The following is an 8,372-nucleotide window of genomic DNA, read 5'->3' on the forward strand; positions in this document are numbered from 1 at the left end:
AGTTTCGGCCTTGGCAAGGGCTGGACGGTACTTGGGAGTGGGCTGGAGGTTGAGAGCTTTTTAGAGAGAAGTTGGCTTGAGAGAGAGTGAGAATGAAGAAGTGATTAGAGTTAATGATGAATGGGGCTTTATAGGAGTGGCTAACGGCTCGATTAGGAGGATTTAATCACGGCTTAGGGGCTTAAACAAGGGCTGCCGAAAAATGGAGGGAGATTAGGATGGGGTTTGGGTCATTTAGAGTGTAGGGGAAGCAAAGTAAGAGTGATGGGTGTGATAGATGGATGATGAGAGGTGATGGATGTGAGGGAAATTTGAATTGTGTGGTGGAGGGGGACTTGAGCCGCCGGCCATGGGGAGAAGCCACGGCTGATTGCGGGCGAGCCGAGCTTGGAGGGGTTGAGCCTTGGCTTGGGGTTGAGCCGCGGCTCGACGGCTTGGCTTGGCTGAGCTGTGGGTCCCATTCGATCAAGAGAAAAGCCGGAAAACGCTTGAGACTTGATTGGACTCGCATCCGATCTCCGATGTCCAATTAATTTATTGATTTGGAATGCTTGAACGACGAGGATTTGAATGAGCCTAATATCGCCTTACGTCGTGTGAACAAACGTTCGGGCGACTCGGCGCCTCGAGAGTCGGTTTTGCCCTGTTTGGACGTTCGGAGTGGAGTTTAGTGCCCCTCGGTCCCCGATTGCTCTTTGTGCATCTTGACATTCGTTTCGATGACCCTTCTGCCTCGTGGGAGATCGTCGGCTCGTTGTCCCTGACAGAAGACCGTTGGCCCGGTGGGGCCTAAGGACTTGTGACCGGGATTTTCTCAGTGTTCCCTGAATGTCTTGAGGTGTTCGGGGATCGCTGCGGTCTCTGTTTTCCGTGAATGTGCCCCGAAGATTTGTCGGGAGGTGTTTGCTACCACTGAAACGTCCCTCGGGGAACCCCGTAGAGTTCCGAATGGTCGTCTGGAGCTTGTCCCATGGCCTTGATGGTCCCTGGGTGCCTGTAGGCCCGTTTTAGGGGGCCGTCTGCTTGTCAGTGTTCTTTGCCTGTAAGTTCTTCCGACTGCTCTCTTCGGCTCTTCTAATGGACCCAGCTCTTCTTCCGCAATCCATGACTTTGTGCCCGCCTATTTGCCTCCATTTTCCCGATGGTGAATGGTGTCCCGAGCTTTGGTCGGAAGTCCCCCATTGGAGCCGGTGGACCAAAATGGGGTGCTGACAGGGACCATGCTCATTCTCCGTCACATTCCAAATTCTCGAGATCCCCAATGCATTCAGTCTCTTGCTAGGAAGACCCTGGATCCATGCTGTCGGAGCCGTTCCTTCCTCCCTACATCAGAAGTTAAAGTTCTTTGTCGAGGGCAAGCTCATCACCGTCAATGGTGAAGAAGACTACGCGATCTACAAGGAGACAGCAGTCCCCTATGTTAGCATCGGCGAAAATCAGAATCTCCCTTTCCACTCTTTTGATACCGTCTCCGCGATCCGAGACTACGGAGAAGTCGGTCCATCTCGGGCCGATCGCATGATAGGGAAAGTTTTGTTGAAGAGCGACTACATCCCTGGAACAGGTCTTGGAGCACATGCACAAGGAATCCTTCATCCTGTTCAGGTAGAGGAATATCGAAATAGGAGGGGACTCGACTTTCGCCCCTCCTGCCATGAGATCGTTCAGGCACGCCGTGACAAGCATCTCTATCGCCTCGCAGTTCATTACGGAAAGCTCTCTAGGGGCATTCCAGTTCCACCCCTTTCGCAGTTCTTCTCAGGGCCACCGCTCGTTGTTGGAGGCACATCCGATGACATACCCACCGAGTCAGAGGATTCCTCCCCGGATATGATTGATGCGCCCTTTGTACTCTCAGACGTCTATGCTATCATCGAGGAGACATCTTCCAGGGCTCCTATCCGTCTGGCACAGGAGAACCAGGGGCTGAACAATTGGACCGCAATCCCAAGCTATTCGGTCGTTGTCGCCGATGCGTAAGATGGTCCTTGTATTTGCTACTTACACGCCGGCAATGCCATAAGCCGCGTGACAGAAGAGAGATTTTTTTGTTATGGCTTGTTAATAGAATCCCCGCATGCTGTTTGAATTTCCGCATAAATTTTCTCTCTCTCGCACTTACTTCTAGCACCTTTAATTTCTAAAACAATTTATTTTCGTATCCAGGCTCCAATCGAATCCAAATCATGGAAGCAATGATTCGAATCCAGTCGAAACACGTCTCGGAAAGTCCCTACCCATATACTTCGGGGAAGGACTTGACGAGGACGGTCGCGTACCCGAGATAGAAGAGAGTTTGCATCGTCTCGAAAACCATCAACTCACTTCCATCGAGCCAACCGAAGACATCAACATAGGCAATGCAGAAGAACCACGCACCCTTAGAATCGGGACGGGACTCGACCCTGCACAGAAGGCCCGAATGATCGATTTCTTAACAGAATATCAGGAGGTCTTTGCTTGGTCCTATGCTGATATGCCAGGCCTAGACCCCTCAATCGTAAAGCATTTCCTCCCACTTGACACTGAAAGATTCCAACCCAAGCGCCAACACTTGCGACGTCAACGAGCTGACCTTCTCCTACGCATTAAGGAAGAGGTTATCAAGCAGGTAGACGCGGGATTCTTGGAGGTATGCAATTGCTCTGAATGGGTAGCGAACATCGTTCCAGTGGAGAAGAAAAATGGGAAAGTCAGAGTCTGCATCGACTACCGAGACCTCAACAGGGCTAGCCCAAAGGATAACTTCCCACTGCCCCACATCGACGTCTTGGTGGACAATACAGCACGCCACACAGAATTTTCCTTCATGGACGGCTTCTCTGGATACAATCAGATTCAGATGGCCAAGGAAGATAAAGTCAAAACCACGTTCATCACGATGTGGGGTACGTTTTGCTACAAGGTCATGCCTTTCGGTCTTAAAAATGCCGGGGCAACTTATCAGCGGGCAATGGTCACTCTCTTTCATGACATGATGCATAAAGAGATTGAAATCTACGTCAACGACATGATCGCGAAGTCCAAAGAAGGAGAAGATCATTTGGTTAACCTCAAGCGACTATTCGATCGTCTCAAGAAGTACAAATTCCAACTTAACCCAGTGAAATGCACCTTTGGCGTCAAGTCGGGGAAATTGCTAGGGTTTATAGTTAGCGAGAAGGGCATCGAGGTCGACCCCGACAAGGTCAAGGCAATCATGGAACTGCCCCCTCCATCAACAGTGCGCGAAGTAAGGAGCTTCTTAGGACGGCTGAATTACATCGCGCATTTCATTGCAAATTTGATGGACAAGTGCCAACCACTCTTCCGTTTGCTTCGCAAAAATGCAGCGGTTGAATGGGATGATGAATGTCAGAAAGCTTTTGATACTGTGTGCACCTGAATTTTATCTCGTCGGGGCACGCATGCGCGAAGCCTATGCAACGCGGCTTGGGAGTGTCCACCTTCCCGGGGACGCGTGAAAAGAGTCGCCACTTACTGTTTACGACCCGTAGGTCAAGGGCCGTTGAGTCGCTCGGGTCTAGGGGTACAGGGTACACCTAAATGCTAAGGCAATGGTCATGCGGAACCGAAAATTCCGAATTCGGGGGTTCTATTACGTGCGGGCCTATATCCCGCACGCCCTTTTGGTACTCTAGTTTGCTAGGCTTACCGTTTTGTTTATTTACCGCGTGATTTAGGGTTGCACTTGACTCGCCCGTTTTGACACCGTAAAGTCCATGAATTGATCAAGTTGGGCCAAGAATCCGAAAGATGAGTAGGCTTGTGCGTCGAGGAATCGGTTCACTATCTTAGCGTTACAGTTCATCTAACCGTGATGGTTGATTCCCTGCGCGAACCGAAACCGCGAGTATTCGAGCTTACTCATCTCTTGGTAACAATAGATCGACTTGACCGGTTCGACACTCGGACCTCTCGCTCGCCGATCGGGGATCCTTACAAATGAATGAGTGAGTGTTCAGATAAAATCCTCACAATGTTCTCTCGAATAATTACAAAGTGTAACTGAATAAGTAAATGGATCCCGATCGGTTTGCATTGGGCCAATGTTCCGCTCCGGCTCACCGTGTGTTTTGAATAACCGATAAATGAATTAAGGCAACACGGGCTCAAGGAGCCGGGGGTCAGGTCCGATCGAACCAACGGTCTGCAGGAGAACCGGTTGATTCCCGCTGTGACCGTCGGACCTATCGAGCTCTCGGGTGATATCTAAACACGTTTCACACATCCAATCCAAATTGCCTTCCACATAGGCCATGTTTGGAGTATGATGGTGAATCGAGGCTAGATCCCATTCCGCACTCGGGTTGCACGCGCTCAGTGAGTTAGGAGGCGTTAGACCTCGTGTTCGGTGGTTTGAGGCGTTGGACCCCGTGTATTACGTAACCTATGGGTTCGGACCCGAACCGCAACAAATTAGCAAAGACAAATGGAAGACGGAAGAAAAATGATAAAACTGACGAAAAACAGACAATAACTGACAAATATCGGTGAATACAGACAAGTGGTGTATTAAGTCGAGTGTACGTGATTTAATCAGTTATTAACCGGGGTTGAGTAACAAACAAAGTATTTAACCTAGGCAAACATAGATGGTGGGCTAGAATATGGGTCTAAGCCAACTATGTGTGTGAGTTTGTTTTAAGACTTTATTCTGTATAGTGACAGTGCGGTTTCACTGAATATGCCTAACTCATGTTTTGACTCTAGCTTTGGAACCTAGAGTTCCGCCTAGCCATCATCTAATGTTTGATTAGGTCAAATGAATGATTAATCCAGTATTATGTGTTTTGCAATAGAAATAAAATGTTCACCACCGAATCTACAATAGGGGGATAGAAACACCGAAAGTGAACGGAATGGGCCGTGCAAATGAAACTCGCGCCCGAACGGGTTGCCCTTTTTCGTCCATAGATCGAGGTGTTTCCGACTCCCTAATGCCTAGGATATCGGTGAATCGCGGAATAACGATTATGCCCTTGATCGGTAAAACGTGTGTAGTTCGCATATAAATTAAAGATCGCGTGACACGAAGGGGTCTAAAAAGGACTCGCGCGTCTCGACTTGAGCCGCCTCAAATTGGGCCCGAACTCGAGTCATGGTACGCGAGTACTCGCTAGACGTGATCCTATTCGTGTTACACGTCTCGGTGCTTTGAAGTTGTGAGCTTTTAAAGAAAAGGGCATTTCCGCCGTTTCGTGAACCATCGATGCGTTTACGAATTAATAATCAATTTATCCAATTATTTGGTCCGAGTGACTTAATTAATCGAATGACACGTCCCATTTATCCCCTTCGTGAAATTATTCGGTGACGGTGATCTTATGTCATGGACGTTATGGATTTAACGAACGATGGTCCGAAGCCTACACATCTATCATGTGATTATCACGTAGCCAATGATAAAACACTAACATCAATACACACAAATCCAAGGAACGATTCCGATCGTATCTTGCATGTATAATACGTCAAACACGATAATAATGCACATTTTAATCAAATCGATGCCGCCATGGTCATAATCACGCAAAAGAGCATACAAACACGCACGAACAAAATATTTAATGGAATCAATGAAACGGCATCGACTCAAGTGATAACGAAACGGAGAAAACACGGGAACCGACCCGTTTTGAGGCGAAAGAGGGCCTCCCGGACTTGTGTGGTCCAAGGAATCTTTCGGCCACATTCCATCAAGAATGACCGGGAGCTTCCGTGGCTCACACGGGTCGGGATTGTCTCTTCGGCCCCGATTTGGATCCATTCCCGTCATACTAACATGTTACACATGATAAACGATATTGGAAACGTAGGAATCAACTCGTTTCGGGGGAAGAGAGATCGTCCTAGCCTCGGGTAAGCCAAGGGAGCTCACGAGTCCCTCCCTTGGGACTAGGCCGTGAGTTCCCGTGGCTCAACCGTGGCCAAGGGGGTCTCTCCCGTCTCGATCCTAGCCGTTTCCTATCATGGTACATGAGATTATGCATCATACGGATATGATATGGAGAGTGAACATATGTGCAGTTACGTGGAGGTGCATGGGCGTGCATGGGATGAACTAACTCGCATATTCTTCGGTTAATAACCACCTCAATGTCTTAAAACAAACAAATATGGAGGACCTAACTTCTCTAAGTCGTAGAGGAGTTTTACCTAGCCTCAGAACAGGAGGAAAGAGTCTGAGAAGTGGCAAAGGGAGTCGGGAGACTCGGCTGGAACGAACAGACCCGAACTGGTGCAGTCGGGTCGACTGGCAGACCCGACTGGCAGTCTGGCTTGTCGGGGCTGTACCGGTTGATCGGGATAGAATTTTCGCGCGGGGTCAGTTGCGTTGGATTCCCAAGAGACTAAGCATCGCGTCTACAGTGGTTTCGGGAGGAGAGCACGCGTAGATTTTCCGAAAATCAAAAACAAAGTCGGGTCAGTAAAAAAAGACAGACCCAGTCGGGTCAAAACAGACCCGACTGGCACCCGATGAAGAAATGGCTCCATAGGAGGCTCCCGGGAGTCTTTTGATGCAAGGTCGGTGGCATTGGACTCCTAACTGACTGAGGATCACGGTGATAGGTGGCTCGTAGTGAGATTCAACCCGAGCTGACCTGTATGCTCCTGCAAAATTCCGGTCAGAAAAGAAAATCAAAGGTACAGACCCGACTGGGCTGTTCGGGTAGAAACGGCTGCAAAGGGGACTCTGGGTGTTGCACCGAGCTGGCTCGAGTTCCTCCGATTCCTAAGGGACTGCTCTTGGTGTTCATGACCAGCTTGTGGCGTATGCACGACTGATTTCAACTGGAAATGCAAAGAGAAACCGATAAAAAAAAAGCTGTGGGTAAAGGAAAAGATTGAAAAAGGGCGGTCTTGCGCGGTTGAGCGGCTCTCGGCACGTGACCACCTCGTCATGGGGGAGAGTGAGGGTCATGAGAAACCCTTAGAAAGTGATGGCACGACTCGCCATGGTCGTGGGAAGGAATGGCGTCGAAGAAGCCCAGGAAACCGTGAAACCGTCTAGGGAGCCCGATTCTGGACAAGGGCAAAACCGACTGCTGGAAGCTTCCAAATGAAAATCTAAGGCCGGAAATGGACTCGGGAGGTCGAATACATGTGGGATATAAAATTTGGTCAAGTTTGGTTCGGGTTGAGTGGCGGTCGCCGGAAAACGGTTGAGTTTTCCGGCAATTTTGCCTTGGTTTCGAGCTGAGGGAAAGCTGGACGATTTCTGGAAAATGCTGAACTTTGAGAGGGCTTGTAGAGGGTTTCCTAGAGTGAGAAGGCTAGAGAGATGATGGAAGTTGAGTTGTGATTAAGTTAATGACCCAAGAGACTTATATAGGAAGGCTAATGATGCAAAATTAGAGAAATTAAGTGCAATTAGAGGGGTGCTTAAGGGGGTTCCGAATTTTGGAAATGGATTAGAGTGGGGAAGTGTCTCTTAGAGTGTAGGGGAAGCAAGAGGAAGGGTGATGGGAGGTGATGGATGGGAGAGATGTGTAAGAGGGTGTAAGAGATATTTGAATTTGTGTGGTGGAGGGAGCTTCTTGAGTTTGAGCCGCCGAATTTTAGGATTGAGCCGTGGCTTAGGGATTGAGCCGTGGCTTGGGGTTGAGCCGCGGCTTGGAGGCTTGGTTTGGCTAAGCTGTGGGTCCCATTTGACTAAGAGAAAAGCTGGGAAAAGCTCAAGACTTGATTGAACGCACGTCCGATCTCCGATGTCCGATTAATTAGTAGATTTGGAATGCTTGAACGAAGAGGATTTGAATGAGCCTAATATCGCCATATGTCGTGTGAACGAAAGCTCGGGTGACTCGGAGCCTCGAGAGTCGGTTTTGTCCCATTTGGGGGTTCAGAGTGGAATTAACCGTCCCCAGTCCCCGATTGCTCTTTGTGCATCTTAATGTTCGTTTCGGTGACCCTTTTGCCTCGTGGGGGATCGTTGGCTCGTTGTCCTCGACCGAAGACCGTCAGCCGGGGGAAACCTAGGGACTTGGGACCGGGGCTTTCTTAGTGTTTCTCGAGTGTCTCGAGGTGTTCAGGGATCACTGTGATCTCTGTTCTCCATGAATATGCCCCGAAGATTCGCCGGGAGGCATTTGCGACCACTGAAACATCCCTCGGGAACCCTTGTAGAGTTCCGAAAAGTCATCTGAAGCTTGTTCCATGACCCCGGTGGTCCCTGAGTGCCTGTAGGCCCGTTTTGGGGTACCGTTTATTCATCAGTGGATCGGGCCCCGGGAGCCCTGTTAGAAAAGGCGTCCGTGAGAGATCGGGGGTGTTCCGGCTTACGCGGGATGCCCCCGGAATGCGCCCGGACGTGTCGTTGGTCATTTTGGCACTGAGAGGGATTTTTAGAGTCCCATATTGGGCACCTT

This window comes from Punica granatum, chromosome 6 (genome assembly GCF_007655135.1).
Source record: "Punica granatum isolate Tunisia-2019 chromosome 6, ASM765513v2, whole genome shotgun sequence".
Lineage (NCBI taxonomy): Eukaryota > Viridiplantae > Streptophyta > Magnoliopsida > Myrtales > Lythraceae > Punica > Punica granatum.